Source organism: Electrophorus electricus, chromosome 9 (assembly GCF_041902795.1).
Source record: "Electrophorus electricus isolate QZ-2024a chromosome 9, ASM4190279v1, whole genome shotgun sequence".
NCBI classification, from domain to species: Eukaryota; Metazoa; Chordata; class Actinopteri; order Gymnotiformes; family Gymnotidae; genus Electrophorus; species Electrophorus electricus.
The window spans coordinates 8,136,203-8,156,534 of record NC_137505.1 but is presented as its reverse complement, the minus strand read 5'-3'; the positions used below and the strand labels follow the sequence as shown (position 1 = coordinate 8,156,534).

The 20,332-nt window shown below is 43.9% G+C and overlaps 2 long non-coding RNA genes across 2 annotated transcripts; one reads left to right on the top strand and one right to left on the bottom strand.

Moving 5' to 3' along the window:
* Positions 1-4,617: 4,617 nt before the first annotated feature.
* LOC118240801 (uncharacterized) lies at positions 4,618-10,885 on the bottom strand. The gene is made up of 4 exons (XR_004775638.2): positions 10,726-10,885; positions 10,249-10,403; positions 4,965-5,031; positions 4,618-4,868 (listed from the first exon to the last, which is right to left on the bottom strand). It is a non-coding gene; the product is annotated as an uncharacterized LOC118240801 (long non-coding RNA).
* Positions 10,886-15,818: 4,933 nt separating this feature from the next.
* On the top strand, positions 15,819-18,724 carry LOC145659306 (uncharacterized). Its single transcript, XR_014125377.1, has 2 exons — positions 15,819-16,085; positions 17,552-18,724. It is a non-coding gene; the product is annotated as an uncharacterized LOC145659306 (long non-coding RNA).
* Positions 18,725-20,332: the final 1,608 nt, after the last annotated feature.

Sequence of the window (20,332 nt, the reverse complement as noted above, 5' to 3'; positions counted from 1 at the left end):
TGAGAATTAAATATTCACGATTTTGCTGCAGGGACAGTATGTTTTGAAGGCTATATGTGCACAAGTATAAGTGAAAACATGCTCTTCCTGGCCAAGACAGGGATCAGAAAGCATAGCAAAAGCCCTAAGGTCTTGTGTTAGTAATCCTAGAGACTGCTGTTATAGTGTAGCAGAGTGTGAAATAATAATTCTGGAATATCAGCGCTGTCCACACATTACGGAATCACGTGTTTATTGTAGGAACAAACACTCCTTCTATCTTCTCTAAGGCTTGCTCGTTAACAGCACACCCCTGGTTCTCTACGCTGCCTGTTCATTCTGCTCCAACCTGCACAAAACAGGAGAACACCAACACCACGTTAGCTGGAGTGTGTGCCGCCGTCTCCCCCTGGGAGACTGGTGAGCCACTCGAGCTGTTGAAGCTCTGTAATATGGAGGAGCTAAAAACAGGAGAATTATTGATCTTTTTGCCCATCCTGTATATCAGCTGTCTGACGAGCAGAGTGTTTTAAGGTGTGAATGTGACAGGAGCATCTGGAAGAAGTTTTTGTGTGTCTTCACAGCAGAGCAACCCGGGCCTTTTCCCTGCAGATCCCTGGATGCAGACGGGAGGCTAGGTACGCTCTGTACTCCAAGCAGCATGGAATAAGGCCTCCACGGCTTCATGCTGCATGTGGAAATCTCACTGTTTTAATGAGGGAGGATAGTTGTGCTATCTGCCATGTAAGCGGCTAAAAAACTAACTTGACTGGTGTGGAAACTGAAGCTCCTCCAATTGTTCATGCAAGAACGGAAAACCACAGAACACTGAAAGTCTTTCTTTGCCCCAAGGGCTGGCTTCTCCTGTGCTGCCGTATTCATGGAAACTTGTCATCATATGCCTGTGGTGAGCTCTTATTTGTGTTGAAACATTATAGTTTGTGTTCATTATTGCAGATTTAAATCAGTAAATACATTTTATGTTTTACTGTCCTGAAAAAAAACTTGAAAGTTGAAACATGACACTGACTACAGATGCCAGCCAAGTGCATTCCTGACTACATCAATTTTAGACAGTAGACTTCCCATGTTTTATGTAAAATTCAGATTGTGATTTTAAATGTCTGAGGGAGGTGACATCATCATCACCATCATCATCTGCTCTCAGCACTTCTTGAGTCGAGTGCTTGGCAGACCGAGAGCTCTGAAGTGGCTGATCAGTGGAACATCTCAGCTTTGCTCTGGAGAGAAGGAAAGAGAGAAAGTGAGAGCAACAGAGAGAGAGAGAGAGAAAGCGAGAGAGAGAGTGCGAGAGAAAGAGAGACATTAGGCCAGATTGGTATTATGTAAGTGGGATGAGCTGTGAGACACCTCATTCAACTCCAACTCCCTTCCTTCCAATCAACTCTCATCCTTATTAAAGCCAACAGAACAGTATTTCATATGCATCATAAAATCCAAACTGACTCCAGCGGTGCCAAATATGCTGTAGAATGGCATGGACTGGTGGGTTTGTGTTCTGTAGTGTTCTTTGTCTTGAGAGCCTGCTTTGCATAGTTTATTGACTCAGACAGTGTTTGTGCTTGTCTTTAAGGGCTTCAGTAGCTATTGCAAACACACAGGACCGCCCTCGCCCTAAACGCACCCAGCTCGGTTATGCACTAAGCAGAACCAGTATATATGATTTCCAGCCTTTGCTGATCACTCACAGCTGCTACAGTGCAACATGTGACATGACATGCATCGTCTGCATGGCAGCCTGGGAAACACTGGAATTTTCTAGAAGTGTAGGCTGGAGGAACAGAATCTTTAAAAAAGCCTTATGGCAGATATTTGGGATATGGCTATGCATCTTGTTGTAGGGTGTCATGGTTGGTCCCTCCTATCATCTATGTTCCATGGTTTCCCTGTCATTCTTTCTCCATTCTGTTCCAGTACTTATTTTGTTTTTCACCGTTCATGATGTGCACCTGTGCCTTGTTTAATGTTCATTAGTTCATGTATTTAAATCCTGTCTGATTCCCTGTGTTTTTGCTGTTCATTGAATGGCTGTGTTTTACCCCTGATGCGCTGTGTTTTTGCTGTTCATTGAATGTCTGTATGGCTGTGTTTTACCCCTGATCTCCTCTGTTTTTGCTGTTCATTGAATGTCTGTAGGGCTGTGTTTTACCCGATTCTCTGTGTTTTTGCTGTTCATTGAATGTCTGTATGGCTGTGTTTTACCCCTGATGCCCTGTGTTTTTGCTGTTCATTGAATGTCTGTATGGCTGTGTTTTATCCCTGATGCCCTGTGTTTTTGCTGTTCATTGAATGTCTGTATGGCTGTGTTTTACCCCTGATTCTCTGTGTCTGTGCCTGTGTTTATTTCCTTTGTTGCCTAGTTTTTCCCTAACCCTGTTAGCCTATTTGTTCTTCGACTAACAATCTGTATTGTTAGTCTGTTTCTGTTAAACTCATGATTTATTTATTCTATCCACTCTGTCTGGTTCGCTATGGCTTCTCTAGCTAGTGGCGTCACCACTTCTGCAGTGTGTTGGCTCCCACCTCCCCCTGTTCTATCATCAGTATGGCTGAGAGCAGGTGGGTGGTTGCGGATCTGACGTCTATAGTCACCCTAGCTTGTCGTACTGATTTGGAGTAAGACAGAAAAATTCTAAGCTAAGAGGTCACAAGGATCAACATGTTTCTATTCCTGCCAGAAACATGGGGGCCGTGCTCACCTCTGTGAGGCTAGCATGCACCGTTGGGCTCTGCTAAACAGCTCAGCATTTGGAGGATGGAGGCTCTCAGGTAAGCATGTGCTGTTCCACATACTGGACCATACTGGACCAAACCTCCTAATCCAGGCAGATTAGAGGAGATGTACAATAGTTTTTAAATGGAACATATATCTTGGTCAAAAAATTTAACAAACCAAACAAAAAAGTTTTTATTGCCAAATATAGAAACAAAGTGTTCAAATGCTTTTTTCACTCCAAAATGAAGACATTCACAGGAATAGTGAGGACACAGATGTATATACAACGGCCACCACACGCCACAGCGACCTTCTCTTACAATGGTAACCCATTAGAATCTAATGCAAACTTTAGATGGCCCTTGCTGTGGAATCCTGTAGTTTCTAGATAACATCGCAATGCTGATTTATAATCCTTCCTCTCTCTCTCTCTCTCTCTCTCTCTCTCTATATATATATATATATATATTCATCGGTGTGTCACATGAACAACTGTATAGCCCTGGGTGTCTTTGACAGTTATCAGTGGCAGACAGATGTAGTTGGTTTCTGCACCAAGGACATGTCCTTCTCCACACAGCGGGAGAGGCGGAGCAAATGCCTCACACTCACCTAACACACTCATTATCCACAGGGGGCAAAGATTTCTGGGGGAATTTGCATCCTGCTTTATAAACATTAGCTGAGATTAACCTGTTGGGTGTTCAGGGCCTTAATGGGTTTATAAACAAGTAAATAAGACACTGCTGCTTTTGAATTGGAAAACTAGTCCTTATACAAAGAGGAAAGGAGATATCAAGGTTTGATTGTATGTTGATTCTGTGTTACAATTGGCACATGAAATGTAAACAAGCAAAGGACCATATCACACTGATGAAAGATAAAGAGAAGCAAGATTAAGAATACAAAGCAAATGGAAGAAGGAAAGAATAAAAACTGACTGCTTAAAGTGTGTAAGTGTGGGCTGTTGACATGGCCAAAGGCCTTTCACCGCCCTGTAAACAATACTCATTAATGTAAACTCATGTAATTCCACAAAATGTGCTAGCAGTGGATGTTGACCAGCAGAGGTGCAAACGTTGCACTGTGAAGAGTGAGATTGCTGTGGGGCCTGTTTAAAGGGTTAGAGGTAGCTCGGTAACAACTGCTGGAGAAATACATCAGCCCCTTCACTGAGCCCTCCTTTGAAGTCTTTTTTGCCAACTTCAGCAGGGACTTAACATACATTTGTAGCTGAAAACAGTCAATATATCAGGAATGAATGCATTTCCATGCTGTGGAAGGAAACAGGGCTGTTTAATATTCCGATTGCAGAACTTCAAAGAGTTTGAGCCTTTTGGGACGGTCCTGGTGACTCAGAGTGCTTGTGTTCACACAAAAGACTGCCCACAGTGGAAAGGTCTCCTGTGCACAACACCTCATACTGGAGGTTAACAGCCCATTGGCTTGATTTCTAAACAGATTCATGTTTCTAAAACAACACAGATATTAGACTCAATCCCACAATATGACACACTAAATGATATATCCGTAAATGATTACGACTGGGTGGTTTCCATAGCAGGCGGCGACGTGAGCCCTGAAGTAGAGAGAAAGACGCATACAAGAGGCAGCACGGCGCGATCAGAGCGCGATCTCCTCACACAGATGGGCTGTCTGACTCACCCATGCCATGGTTTCTCTGGCATTCATATTGAACCGGACCAAAGGAGATGTCAGTATATCCAATAATAATGATAATATTATGAGGACATTGCATGCATTATTCAGAATATGTTAGTAAATAATTAAGTGTATGTGGAATATTTGAAGGTGTCTTCAGATGTAAGAGGATTAATAATTCAGGAGTCCACTAGTCCAAGCAATTAAGGAATCTTTATTTAACTGCTTGCTCTCGTTGCCTCTGTCAACTTTAAAACCATGATGTTTCCAGTCAAAGGCCAAAATGACAAGTCACTGAAGGTATTGATCATGTATTGACCGTGTATTATTAATTGTGTCCTCCACAGGTCCCTGCCGTGTTCGAGGCAGAGGATTCAGTTTCACCTGCCACCCTTCAGAAATGAAGATGTGCATGGAGACTTTTCTTGGAACGCCGGCAAAGTGCCGGTGGTGGAAAGTTCCTTCCCTGTCTGAACAGATGAGTCCCCTGCTGTTTTCAAACACAGACAGAGGGTCCAAGTCTATAAAAAAAGCACCAAACATGCACTAACCGTTAGAATAACACGCCCAGGCACTCTCCACCTACTGGTGTGTGTGTGTCGCCTCTGGTCTCTGACTGGTATGATGGTGTCCTTAGAGTCTGTCCTGTTTTACTGAAAGAAGGACACAAGAGAAGCACTTGTAGCACCGTAAGTCTCTGTGGACAAAAATGTCTGCTAAATGTGTGCTAAATGACTAATAAATGCTGTAAATGTAACAGTTTATGTGTTAAAGAAGCATAGATCATGAAAGAAATTTGTTTTTAGACAGGGATATATATATATATATATATACATACACACACATGCACACTTGACATGTACTTCCTACAAATGTTATTTTCATTAACAAATAAAACAAGAAAACAAAAAGCAATTTCACCCAAATGGAGCTGTGTTAATATATTCTGCTCCAGTCCTATTGTAAGAGTATTATGACTAGAATCTTTTATGATTGCTATCTGAAAGGCATGTAACTGTAGCATCAGTCTCCCTCCATGTAAACAAAGAATAGATTATTTTGTACTTGAATTCATTAGTGTCTAAATTTCTTGGCACTGAGTAATGAAAACTAAATAATGAGTTTAACCTTTTCAGTCTGAGTTCATGTGCTCCTCCTGCCACTGCTGTGGGGGAGACAGAACACAGCTAGCAGGATAAATTAAACTATTTAAGAAATAAACTCAGGCAAGGGTGTCACTACAGCTGTCAGTACAACTCCCTCCCTCTCTCTCTCTCTCTCTCTCTCCCCCTCCCTCTCTCTCTCCCCCTCCCTCCCTCTCTCTCTCTCTCTTCTCTCTCTCTCTCTCTCTCTCTCTCTCTCTCCCTCCCTCTCTCTCTCTCTATCTCTCTCTCTCTCCCCCTCCCGCTCTCTCTCCCTCTCTCTCTCTCCCTCCCTCTCTCTCTCTCTCTCTCTCCCTCCCTCTCTCTCTCTCTCTCTCTCTCTCTCCCCCTCCCTCTCTCTCTCTCTCTCTCTCTGTCTCTCTCTCTCTCTCTCTCTCTCTCTCTCTCTCCCCTCCCTCTCTCTCTCTCTCTCTCTCTCTCTCTCTGTCTCTCTCTCTCTCTCTCTCTCTCTCTCTCCCCCTCCCTCTCTCTCTCTCTCTCTCTCTCTCTCTCTCTCCCTCCCTCTCTCTCTCTCTATCTCTCTCTCTCTCCCCCTCCCGCTCTCTCTCCCTCTCTCTCTCTCCCTCCCTCTCTCTCTCTCTCTCTCTCCCTCCCTCCCTCTCTCTCTCTCTCTCTCTCTCCCCCTCCCTCTCTCTCTCTCTCTCTCTCTCTCTCTGTCTCTCTCTCTCTCTCTCTCTCTCTCTCTCTCTCTCCCCCTCCCTCTCTCTCTCTCTCCCCCTCCCTCTCTCTCTCTCCCCCTCCCTCCCTCCCTCTCTCTCTCTCTCCCTCCCTCACTCCCTCTCTCTCTCCCTCTCTCTCTCTCTCCCTCCCTCTCCTTCTCTCTCTCCCTCCCTATTTTTCTCTCTCTCTGAGCTGAAGAATGGTGTATGCAGACTTGTCCCTACTTATCAATAAATCCATTTGCATATTCCTAAACAGTGCCAGCTTTATCTTGGCCTCAGTATGCTTGCTGCTCACTGTACTGTTGTATGCTACCTGATATATGCACACCCAGTGGTGTGAAGGGCGGGCGCTAAGATAGACTAGTTCTGAACACACTCACACACACATACACCTCAGCCAGTTACATACAGTCATCATCTCATAATGCTGGCATATTATCAAGTGGTAGACTATATTATGTTTGCTACATGCTGTGGGTTGTATGCTGTAGTCTATATATTGTATGGGGAATGATGTATATTGTAGGCTTTATGAGCTATGCTATATGATATAGGTTATATGATATATGCTATAGATTATATGATATATAGTATATGCTATATGTTATATGCTATAGGTTATATGATATATGCTATATGATGTATGGTGTATGCTATATGCTATAAGATATGGTGTTTACTATATGTTATATTTTATATGCTATATGGTATATGCTATATGCTGTATGATAATGGTATTATGAATCTTCATCTGATCTCTGTACTCTGCTAAGGAGTTCTGCAGTAAACACTTCCAGCTCTGCGTGTATGTCTCACACACACACACACACACACACACACACACACCCCTATCAAACCCCCCCCCCCCCCCCCACACACACACACACTTAGACAGACCTTAGTCCTTAAAGACTAATATAACTCTCCATCTGTGTCTACACTTTGGGATATAAAGCTCTCCTCTGCTTTAGTGCATTTCTCATAGCTACACCTTAATGCCACTTCACACGGCACACAAAAGGACACAGAGCTCATTTAGTAAAGTAACAGGGCGGTGACGCTTGTGCAGCCTCGTCCTGTTTGGTGGGTGTTAAAGACATTCATAAGGAGACCTTCATAATGGAGTGTCGTGAGTGCGGCGAGGTTCAGAGGGAGAGCTGCACATATATTTCCACACCTGCTTTTAGAAATCCATATCAAAGCACTGACAGCACTTTGCCCCTCCCCCTCAAATCCTCAGTACAACTTTGGGTATCTGTGTCCAACAAGAGTTGCTATGGCAACCATTGCTGTCTCAGGGAGGTCCAGCTGTCCGGGACCAGCACAAATGTTACAGTGTACAGACCGCCAGGTGCACTGGGTCTGCCACACTTTGCTGAGGAGAGAAATTCAAGTCGCACGTTTTCCCACAAAAACATTCTGCATCATAATTTTAAAATGTGTGCTGGACAGTGAGTGTGTTTTTCAATAGTTCTTTCATTCCTGAAATAATTATTCATACATATAATCAGCATATACTTTATGTAACACTAATAATCAGTATATATCTAACACTAATAATCAACATATATCTAACACTAATAATCAGCGTATATCTAACTCTAATAATCAGCGTATATCTAACTCTAATAATCAGCGTATATCTAACTCTAATAATCAGCATATATGTAACTCTAATAATCAGCGTATATGTAACTCTAATAATCAGCGTATATGTAACACTAATAATCAGCGTATATGTAACTCTAATAATCAGCGTATATGTAACTCTAATAATCAGCGTATATGTAACTCTAATAATCAGCATATATGTAACACTAATAATCAACATATATGTAACACTAATAATCAACATATATGTAACACTAATAATCAGCGTATATGTAACTCTAATAATCACTATATATGTAACACTCTGCTCATGTCCAAGAGTGCACACACTCTGGTCCAAGTACAAGATTCAATTACAGTGAATGATTGACTTCAGATTATAATAATAATAATGCCAGCTGTGGCAATTTACAATTGTTTGTAAAATGTGTAAAAGCCCATTTTGTACAGCTATATATAGGAATCACCTTTATACACCAAATACATGACATTTTTCTTCACACCACACTAGGGTCAGAACTACATTCAGTAAACAGGTTTGGGAGGTTTGGAATGTTTGGATTTAGTGGAGAGTCTGCAACAGTGCAGCAATGCAGTGCAAACATATTCCCACCAAAATGGCCTGAGGGGACGTGGTATATCCACCCCTCTGTTGTCATAGCTAAGAGCCTCACCAGTGTGTTGGCTGGACGTGAATGTGCCGTGTGGTGTGTTGATTGTAAAGCATCCTCTGAAAGGTGCTATATAAGTGTAACTTCTTGTTACTTTCTAATGACACTCCTATTAGAATCTGTGCATCTTCAGTTTTAGTAGACTGCAAAATACTGGCAACCAGAGGAACCAGGAGAAGAAACAGGAAAGGAACCGGGAGAAGAACCAGGAGAGGAACCAGGAGAGGAACCAGGAGAAGAAACAGGAGAAGAAACAGGAGAGGAACCAGGAGAAGAAACAGGAGAGGAACCAGGAGAGGAACCAGGAGAAGAACCAGGAGAAGAAACAGGAGAGGAACCAGGAGAAGAAACAGGAGAGGAACCAGGAGAGGAACCAGGAGAAGAAACAGGAGAGGAACCAGGAGAAGAAACAGGAGAGGAACCAGGAGAGGAACCAGGAGAGGAACCAGGAGAAGAAACAGGAGAGGAACCAGGAGAGAGCAGACTCTCTCTAACCCACTTTTGATGACAACACCACTAATCATGTAAAGTCTGTCAGACACCAAGGAGGTCATTTCACTGCTAATTATTAACCCCAAAATGAAAAAAACTCAAATGGAACTTTTACTTACTGTTACGATTGCACACACACAAGGAAGAGGCTCCAATCAAAAACCAGGAAGACAAAACCATAACTGAACCACTTGGTGTATAACATAATGTTGGCAATGATTCATGACGTGAGTGTGAAGGAGGTAAGTTTAAGTAAGGGAGCAGTGATGAGGGAAACATTGATCAGGTGTGTGCTGGTATTCCAGTCAACCAGAGATGGGTGTGGCACTGCGGGGTTGAGCGGGATTCCTGGCATTCGTAACACTTACAGAATCTATAATTACAATTTATAGTCACTTGAAGAGTCTAAACCAAAGTCTAAACCTAAGACTTGTTTAGGATAGTGGGTTTTGCTCATTTGTCCTAACCAGAGCTTGTTCCTAACACATTCTCACACTGTGTGCAGGTTTGGGAAGAGAACCTGAGTTGAATGCCAAAGGTTCAGATTCACGACTCAGGACTCTGTTATTCAGGCAGAGTACTGTCACCATGTTGAGTATAAGGGAAGCAGGTCATTACCTGCAACCTGTCAGTCATAAGGAGCTCAGATTAAAACACTGGGACCTTAGATGCATTTTCACATGTCTCTCCTGCTGATGGAGTTCATTCATCTCACCGGTGTGATCTGTAGCCCAAAGCCCAGAGCTGTGGTTGAACATAGATCTTGTCTTCCAAAGCCTTTTTATAACCAGCTAGCTAATAAAATACGACACAGAAAGCCTACATTAGGTTATGTGACATGTGAACTAAAGCCTGTAGTGCTGTAATACTCCAGTACTGATTTACCTACAGGCACATGTAATACTCCAGAAATACTCCGTAATACTTCAGAACTGATTTACCTACGGGCACATGTAATACTCCAGAAATACTCCGTAATACTTCAGAACTGATTTACCTATGGGCACATGCTTCTCTTACAGCCTTTAGTCATGGTCATAGTACTCATATTACACATATTACTTATAATATTCATATTACTCATTTTACTCATATTACTGACAATACTCATATTACTCGATATTCATGTTACTTATAATTCTCATATTACTCAGTACTCATAGTATTCATAATACTCATATTACTCATATTATTCATATTACTCATATTGCATGAATAATTGTATTTAAGGTTCATTTTTGAGGTAATCAGTCAGGACACGCTGCACATACTGTGATGCAGGATTTGTAGTTTTATGTCGTGGAGGGGAATGTAAGCAGGGTTTTTTAGCTGAACCCGCGCCACAGAAACGCGGCGTCGTCCGGAGAGATTTAGCCGCAGTGAAACACAGGCCCCATTCAGCTCACCACAGGGTTTGGCGCTGAGCCTGAACAAAACCGAAAGAATTAAAATGCAAATGAGCGGTGGATTACAGAACAGAACATCTCATTTCTGCATTTGCCTCCAAGAGTCACTATTGTTTCTTATTTACACAAGCGGCGCCATCATACGTAGTGATATGGGAGAAGCCTGGACACTTGCTTGACCTTTAGCGGGTGTCTCACTACTCAAAGCTTCATCTTTTTCTCTTTTTTTAATATATTAATTTATTCATATATTTATTTGTTATTCTGGCAGCACATCCAAGCAATCCTGGATACAGAAAAACAAACAAACAAGACTTAACATGTGAAGCCAGTGAACATTACCGGTTGCGTGTTTATGCCAGCATTCAGCACGGGCTGCGCGCGAGTGATGCCTTGAAAGCTGGACGCGCGCTGCTGGACGCGCGCTTCAGGCGGGTCCTCCGCGAGCCGTGGGCAGGCAGGCGCGCGTGTGTGATGGGACGTCACACTCAGGCCTTTATTTCTTCGAGTACGTGCGCTCTTCTGGATGCCGGGGATTTGGTAAATGGCTGTATTTGTATAGCGTATGTATGAGCGCTCACGTCTTACAGATCTAACAGACATCTTTATTCGAAGTGTCCCTCTGTATCCTACCACATGTATCAATGAAATGTATTAATTGCTGCCCACGCGTTTAATGAATTTAAATGCGTCACCGTTTCTTCAGCAACTACATACACAAGGAGATTTCTCAACCTCACTTGACTCTGGCCGAGACTCACAGCTGTTCAGTCTAAAATCGCTTTGGGTTGTTGCTACTTTGTCATTTCACGCAGGATAATTGTGCAGTTTTTGGTCACTTGCGCCCCCTTGTGGTGAATTAATTCACTATTAATAATGTTAAAGAAGAAATGTTGCTTTGTTATACAGCTAGACGTTACTGGACGCCTATTTCAACCAATGACAACATAACAGTTCCTGGAACTGTCTATATAAATGTAACAAAATTATAAATAACTGTGTTATGCATTATTTAAAGTCTTTACTGAGGGACCATACTGAAAGTCAAAATCTTTGACTGTAGTGAATATAGTAGAATTCAGTATAATAGAAACCAATTGTTGGTGTATTGCAACTACAAGGCTACCATCTTTGTTTACAGTGGACATCAGGGCTGTTTGTCACAACCCCCATCAGCCTTTTGGTTGTTCATGGTAACCTGCTGTCATTGTAACCTTTTGGTGGTTCATGGTAGCCTGCTGTCATGGTAACCTTTTGGTGGTTCAAGGTATCCTGCTGTCATGGTAACCTTTTGGTTGTTCATGGTAACCTTTCAACTCCTGGCTCTCTGTGTCGTATGGCCAGGCTCTTTGGTGAGTTTAATAGTTATTGTAGGGTGTTGTTTATGTTGTTCAACAAACTCTAGCACTTATTGTCTATAGCACTTATCATTGTTTAAGACAGACCTTATGTATTTTGCACTTCTAGGTATCAGCATTTATCCCTGTATTCTACAGTATTCTTGTTCATTGGTATGTTTAATTGTAACCTACTATACTGTACTTGGATATATTCTATGAGTAAACGACAAAGCACTTTTGTAAGTCGCTCTGGATAAGAGCGTCTGCTAAATGCCGTAAATGTAAATGTAAGTTTAGCGATTTGAATAATGTCGTCACCGCGACCTTCTTAAAGGCATGTTTGTTCCCTCGTTCAATAGAGAAAAAAACTGAGCACAGAGTCTCTGTTAAGCACTACATTGGTATTGAAATGGAATGACTGATCCCCACCAACAAAGAATGTAGGAGAGTGGGAGTGCAGAAAGAAGGTGTGCAATATCACCCCCTTGTGGTTACAAGAGGAACACAGGACAAATAATACTTGATTGGTATTGGTTTGTAGGCATGGGTAACACTCAGGGGTTACAGCCTTTGACTCTCTTAAAGACCATAATGGAATTAAAGTGCTGCATCAGAAAGAGGTCAGAAGCTGAGCAGTGCCACATCTTTTACAGCTGCCCAGAAGGAAGGCTTAACCCTAGAGTAGCATTTTCATTCAGCCTTCTGATTATTAGTCCAGTACCTTAACCACTGAGCTACCACTGCCCTTACTACAGTAGTAGTACTACAGACCTATCTCAGTCTGGTAATTATTTGTCCTGGTTTTGACATACTCTCTAGTGAATTTTTTACTCTGCAAACACACAAACTCAAATGTCTTTATGTAATGGTGTACTGTAATGTAGGGGCAGTGGTAGCTCAGTGGTTAAGGGCTTCAACTAGTAAGCAGAAGGTTTCCAGCTTGCTACTGTGGGCCCTTAAGCATCATTTGCTTAAATTGTTCTCATAATAAATTGTCATAATTGTACATTGCTTTGGATAAAAGAGATACAGCTAAATGCTGTAAATGTAATGACTTTGTTTTGTGAACTCAATGTGTTACATTTATAGTTGTAATTTGAATTCAGGTTCAAGGTGACAATTTTAACTTTTTAATTTTAAACCAATATAGTGTGTGATGGCACCCAAAGCAGAGACACTGCAGTGAGATGAGTTCCCAGGGGGAGCGTGCACACCCCTGGAGCTCTGACTGTCCTTCTCTGTCACTACAGCATAACTTCGGCTGGATCAAAGGTACACAGGCAGACATACAGTCATCCAGGACTGGGGTCGACAATGCCTGTAGTTCACTGTGGGAGATGTCCACCTCAAGAACGATTTCTCACAATTTCTCACTAAGGCCTCAGTGGGGATGGACCGTGTGCTATCACAGTGGTTGTGCTGAATTCTGACAGTAGCCTCTTCCTCTTAGAGCGTGATAGTTTGCCTGGCATGGGAAACCAGCCTGCCAGTGCAGCATATCTGAATCAACAATCAGCAAGCACCACCTCAGGGATATGCACCTTAAATGGGAGTGTGTGGGAGTGTGTGCACAGGAAGTGGAAAACATAGCTTGCAAAACTTCTGCTGCCAGGCCATCCAACAGAAGCACTGCTGCTCCGTTCAAGATGCCACCCAGGCCAATCCAGCAGACAGGGAGCCCTGGAGGTCCTGTGTGCTGGACGGTGGAAATGTTCGTTTGTGCAGGTCAGAGGGGCGTCCAACCCAGTAAGAGGAGCTGTAACACGGGAGCAGTTCTGAAAATGTCCCTACTGTCTTCATGTTGTGCTTGATGGAAACCTGTCATAGTGAATGTCTTCATGTTATCATCTTCATGTTATCATCCAGGCTCAAATAAGGAGCTCAGTTTTCTGGGTTCTGCGAGCTGTTTTTTTCACTTCACCATATAAAACATGAAAAGAAAAACCTAATTTCCAAATTAATTAAAAAAAAGTCCAACAACAGAGAAACTGTTCATAACAAATAAAATCAACATTTAAGTGTAGGCCTTACGTCACGAAAGGCTCAAGCAACAGCATGTGCCTACAGCTCCCTCTGCTGGCTGTATATGCACAGTGCTCCAGTGTAACATCCCCATAGGTTGCATGCAAAGAGATTAAAGTGTTTTGTGTGTGAAACGTGCGACACCCTCGTGGGGTTGTTGATTAAGAGACCTCAGCTTCTAGCTGGGATGATATCGGCTGTCCATCTTCCGCTACTGCAGAGGAAAGGCCAAAGACCAATGGAGGCTGAAGTGTTCACGAGCGATGCACACTAGACTGGGCTCTGTGAATAATGTTTTCAGCCCATTATCATGGCTTAATCCATAACTTGAATTAAGTACTTTAAAATGAACTGATGGATAACTCAATCTTTTTTTCTGACACATTAACTGATGACCATTGATAAATGCTAAATGGGAAGTTAGAGAATAATATCAAACAATATAAATATTTTAACCGTGAACCTATAGTGTTTGTTTGTTTTACAGTTTTGAACAGAAAACAAGAAATGCATAAACAAACACACACACACACACATACAGCCAACAGCAAACAAATGTAAGATTAAATCCTTTGGTATTGTATTAGGTGTAAAGAATGTGGTCAAAGGGTTAGACAAATCTACCACTCTCCCTTTTAGACTTTCAGTACTTATGACTGACCTGCTGGTACACGTGAGTATATCCTTCAATTTTTGGCTTTTTCCTGGCGCATTAAAGATCTGCGTTGCCCCTGAGTTTTTTATCAGCTTTCTTTTTCCTCTGTCACTGTTTTGTGAAGAGAGGCTGTTGTCCCTTATTCTCTCCCTGCCCCTGTCTCGTGTGAGTTTTTACACATGAATAGGGTTCAAGGTGAAAGGTGAAGCAGGCAGGCCCCAGATCACCCAGCGAGACAAGCCTGCGCCATGCTTTTGTAATGCCCTCCCTTCCTGTGGCCCCAGAGAGGGAGGAGCTGTCCTGGCTGCCATTTTAAAAAGAGGCCTTCCCCTCAGCAGCCAGGAGACCAGTGCGTATGTAAAATAGATTCATGGTCAATGATTTACAACTTCTCTGACCCCGCAAGGAAACGTGCTTTTGTGTATGACATACAAGTTAATTAGCTTAAAAAAGGTTTTGTTTTTTTTTTTTTTAATGGGTATTACTCACGCCAAGCTGCAGACCAAAGATGTGTTACTTTCTTCAGCTTTTAAGCAGGGAAGCTGGACTCTAAGACCCAGAGATGTTTAATCATAGATGAGTTACTAAAGTAGCAGGTTTGGCCATGTCTGCCCTCCTGACTGAGGTAGCAGAGACACTACAGTGGACACGCTCATCTTAATTACAGAGACACTACAGTGGACAGGCTAATCTTAAATCCATTTATCTCTGAACGGAGCTTGTGGGAATTTACTGAAAATGCAAAAATATTGGAAGACGTTTATTTTTAAAAAAATGTGGTATGATAAGATTTTTCCCAGATTAAAGACATTAGATATTTCACATTATGACAAAAATAATTTCATTACATAAAGTCAAACATAAAATAATGAGATACCACAGTGTTTCAGACTTGAAAATAATATTGGTTAATGGTATATTACCTGGGGGAACACGCCAAAACAGAGTGCAAAAAACGAAATATTTTTCAGTGTTATTTGTCTGCACCATTGCTACATGCTGTCATGAATTCACGAGAAGAGCAGCGAACACTAGTAAACTCAGGCTGTTGTCTCCTAAGGCAGGACTCTGAGTTAGGGCTCTGTACAGTTCTGCTGCTGTCTGAATAGCCTTTCTGAGAGCAGATCATTTGAGTTCATTACTTTTATGTTTTTAAATTATAAAAATGTTAGAGGCGAATTGACTAAGCGAATATCGACCTTATCAAAGTGTTAAAAGTAACGACATTCTAACCTATTTATAACTAGAATAATAGGACATGTTCTTCAACACTCAGACCCTCCTGTAGTGCAACGATTTAACGTAACATTCTCGGGGCCGTTCGCGAAGTCCAGATGACGTCCGCTACAAGCGGGACTCCGGCTCGCGAACTTACCAGAGTGCAAACAAGCGCGCGGGCGCGGGCGCGGGCGCGGGCGCCGGCTTCCACTCCGCTGAGTTCGCGAGCTGTGGGTCGGAAGTAGTGTGTATGCTAATGAGGCGTCGGGCTGGATATTTACGCTCCGCGGGCGCCGCCCTTCATTCAGCACATGGCGAGGAGCGCGCTGCCTGGGCGCCGCTCGCGCACTTTTGGGCTCTGCGTCGGCTCGGCCCGGCCGGGCGCGTGGCGACGGCTCCGTGCAGCCTGCTGGCGAAGTTTCGCTGGTGTAGTTCGGCCGCTTTGCCCCGGAGAGGGGCAGGACACGGTGAGTGTGTACAAGTGCGTGAAGATGGTGGACTACGCTGGCGAGCAGCGCGCGCGCTGGTCGCGGACCTGTTGTCAGCCTTTCCGCGCGCTGTTGTGTGTCGGAGTGAAACGGGCTCCAGCGGAATGGCGGAGCTACCGAGGGCTCGTTTCTCATTTCGCAAATGTGTCTGTTTGTAGGCGCGGTGTCGAGAGAAAAACAGCGTAGTAAGAAGCTCGTGTCCACCATGGCTCGAGAATGAGGGAGATTTGAAAAGCGTGCGCGCTTGCTGCGGCGCTGCCCAAACTACCGCTCGACCGAGTTACTTTCCAAAACGCGACACGCGCCTCTTATTGCGTTTAAAGTGAACTATCGGGAAGTTTGAGGCGGATCGGTCCGACAGTGAAGTGGTGCGTGGTGCTGCGCGTGCGGTGGCGAGTGAGTTCCTGAGTCCCCAGAACAAAGCAACAGCACATGGGCTGCAGGCCGCGCGAGGCGGTTAGCACGGCTGCTAACCAGCTAGCGCTCACGCACAGTTCCGTACGCCAGTAGTGCTTTAACCGCAGATGTGAGTCAGTATGCAGGTCTGCGCGGGCTGCCCGCCGCAGCTCCGACAGCCCCAGCGCTGTGCGCGCGGTAGTTTAATAAAGCGAGCTGGGCAGGGCGCGCTGGCGGCTGTGCGGGGCTAGTCCGCGGTGTGGGCTCGGGCCGGCGGAACCCGAGTGTGCGCAACTTCAGTGTTTACTTCAGTGTTTACTTCATCGCAGCAGCACTTTGGCTCGGCGCCTGGTTGTTTTTTGTAGCTGCATGTTCAGGGCGCCACGAGCCTGCGCGACACTACATGCGCTCGAGCGCTACTGGAGCCCGAAAACACGCAGAAAAACCCACAATTAGCACGGCCGGCTAACACCACGAGAACTACCGCGCTCGTGGGCTGTAGTGCGAGTGGACTAGTGATGCCAACCCTTGTCGGGCACGCTTTAGTGTGTCGTGTTCGACATGTTAACTGTGACCCTTTATCTCGAGTGACCCTTTATCTCGAGGCAGCTGGCGCGCACTCTGTCCGCAGCCCCGTGCTCGACTTCGCCCTGTTTGGTTTGTTTCTGAGCTCACGAGAGCTACGGACTCGCGCCATGTTGGTGCAGCCCGTGGGGGAGGGGCGCGCGGGCGGAAGCGCGCATGCGCGAGCCTGTAACGCGGGACGCACAAGCTGCTGCGCACGTTCTCTCGGGTCGTGCATCTTCTGAAGTGTGGCCAAGGTTTCTGCTAAACCCGACGCTCTTGTGCAAACAAACAGGTTGAGCGGAGGGTACAGGAACGTCGCCCTTATAGCACAAAATGCTCGGTGTCCTCGAGCTCCACCAGTTGCATGAAATGAACGGCTGGATGGAAGCCGTTAAAAAACCGATTAAGTTTATCTTTTCGGAAACTTGTCAATTAAACCAATTGAAGCAGAATGTAATGACGTTCTCCCTCCCCTTTTTCAGAATGGAGCCGGCGTCACCTGGTGGAGAAGGCGCTCCCTCCTAGAAGACCCCCTTCCGAAGGGCTCGTCCCCGTAGGGTCAAAGTGCTTTCAGTGCAGGTAGTTCTGTGCTGTACCTACTGCAGTGGAGGCACTTCAGGCCCTGTGCTGACCACAGCCCTGTCACCTTCACGCACCCCCTGCCATGTCCACGCGGCCGTCTCCGCACGCTCTGTCTGGGCTTGGCTTTCTGCTACGCCTGCGCTACTGTGGAGACTAAGCTACTGCTTATGCTAAGGTGCATCTAGTGCAGATAGTGGAATAGACTAGCACCTACTGCCCTAAGTGCCCCTTCTGGCATAAGGGGCCGGGTTGTCTGCCTGCTGTGATTGGCTGCCCCTTCCTCTGTTCTCATGCAGCCCTCTGCTAGTTTTGCATAGTTGCACTACAAGAAAAGTTGAGTTGTGCAAATCTATGCAAAACTGATGGTGGCCTGTGTTCCCCATCACATCTGTTAATCTGGTAGGAGTGTGTTAGGTCTCGTGTGTGAGTGTGAGTGAGTGAGGTCTTCAGTAGTTTGTCTTGATCTCTGCAGGTGTTTCCTGGTCCCAGCAGTACTAAAGTGCTGATAGTGCACGTAGTTAAACGCTTCTACTGCAGTGTGAGCACTTGAAGTACTTCTAGACACGGGCGTCGCGGGCGCCGCGGGGACGTCGCCTGCCACAGCGCTCTCTGCTCTGGTTAGTTTTGCTGGTTTGCATTCAGCGTTCACTGTTGCTGTGCAAATCCATGCAAAACTGATCATGGCTGTGACTGAAGCGAGCGGCTGCGCTGCCCTGCCCCTTCCTACGCAGGTTGGGATTGGTGGCAATGTTCTGTGCTGGTGGAGTATTGCACTTGTCCCGGCCTGTCGAGGACGTGGGGATTTACCCAGTCAGCTCCCTCTGTGGGTGTGGGGTGAGGTGCCCCCATCATCCCCTCTGTTTGTCTGTTATAAAGTCTATTCCTTGGATCCTTTGCCTGTGTGCGTTTGTGAAATTTACCATTGTTTAAGTCTTCATGAGATGTGGTTAAAATAACTTGGTTGCAGTGTGCTGCTCCAAATGTGTATGGCAAATGGCAAACAAATATGAACAAAAAATGTGTTCTGGTGTCCCTTTTACGTATATTAAAGAATTTGTAATACTGATCAAGAATGGTCTGTTATTTCAACCTAAATAGTTTTACATTTTTACTGAGAAACTTCCTGCAAGTTAGTAATTGCACAGCCAGTCTATCTTGAATCGCTGCATTAAATATATTACCCAGACAGGTCTTTGTCATAATTTTACTTTGGCAGGTGGTGTGTTTTAGGAGTGCCTGCATGCTATTGGGTAAATTAACTTTAATTTTCATAACTTAATAATCAAATAGTTCTGTAGCAGTGTCACTTACTGGTGTTTATGGTGCAGTTTGGCCAAATATCTTGTTAGGTCAATTATTTGAGTTTATTTTAATTAGGATGAACAGGCAGGTTCATCTTGTTAACATGGGCCCACTAACTTTATTCGTTTTTTCTTCTGTGCGGGGATTTAGCACTTTAACCGGGTGTTCAGAAATCCGTTCCCAATAGAGACGGGAGCAGAGTTCTTTTTCAAATATCTGTCGTCTAAATGTGCTATTTTGGCACTGACCACTAGAGGGGGCTGTAGCCTAGGCTATCCGGTCCAGTCCTTACCTCTCCATAACCTCCCTGGACTGTGCCGTGTGTCTGCATGCCTCAGCTAACTCCTAACTGCTCAGACCTCGTGGAGATTGCACCTCAGCCCCCTGTGCACTTTCAGCTTTGCAGTAATTGATAACTGAAATTTAAAGGTCAGAAACTTTGTTTCAAATTGGTGCTTTTTTTTACTCTATAAAAATTTGCATGTTGCAGATGACCACCCCATGTTGTACATTTCATTCTTTGAGTTTCACTGTTGGTCTATAAATATACCTACTAAATGTCCAACACTTACTTGGCTGAGGAGACACCAAGAGGCTGTTCATGGGATAACAAGACAGACATTTTACACCACACGGAGGTGTAAGGGTTTCCAGTTTAAAAATAAGGTTTACACAGATTTATTGGACTTCATCTCACCGCTGTTTTACCAGAAATGACTTTCTACCTTCCATATCCCTCACATCTTTCAAAGTACAAAATGGGTCATATTTTAGGTATATAATCATAACCATTTACAGATACAAACAACTAGATAACTGTGCCAGAGTGAAAGGAATCCTTCAGTTGTGGTCATGATAATGTGTGATGGAAAAAATACAAACAGGATACACAGCTGCATTAAACAAGGTATCTCCTTAACTGATCATTAAACATGGTATCTTTTTAACTGATCATTAAATGCAGTATCTCCTTAACTGATTATTAAACACAGTATTTCCTTAACTGATCATTAAACACAGTATCTCCTTAACTGATTATTAAACACAGTATCTCCTTAACTGATCATTAAACACAGTGTCTCCTTAACTGATTATTAAACATGGTATCTCCTTAACTGATCATTAAACGCAGTATCTCCTTAACTGATTATTAAACACAGTGTCTCCTAAACTGATCATTAAACACAGTGTCTCCTTAACTGATTATTAAACATGGTATCTCCTTAACTGATCATTAAATGCAGTATCTCCTTAACTGATTATTAAACACAGTATCTCCTTAACTGATCATTAAACACAGTGTCTGCTTAACTGATCATTAAATGCAGTATCTCCTTAACTGATTATTAAACATGGTATCTCCTTAACTGATCATTAAA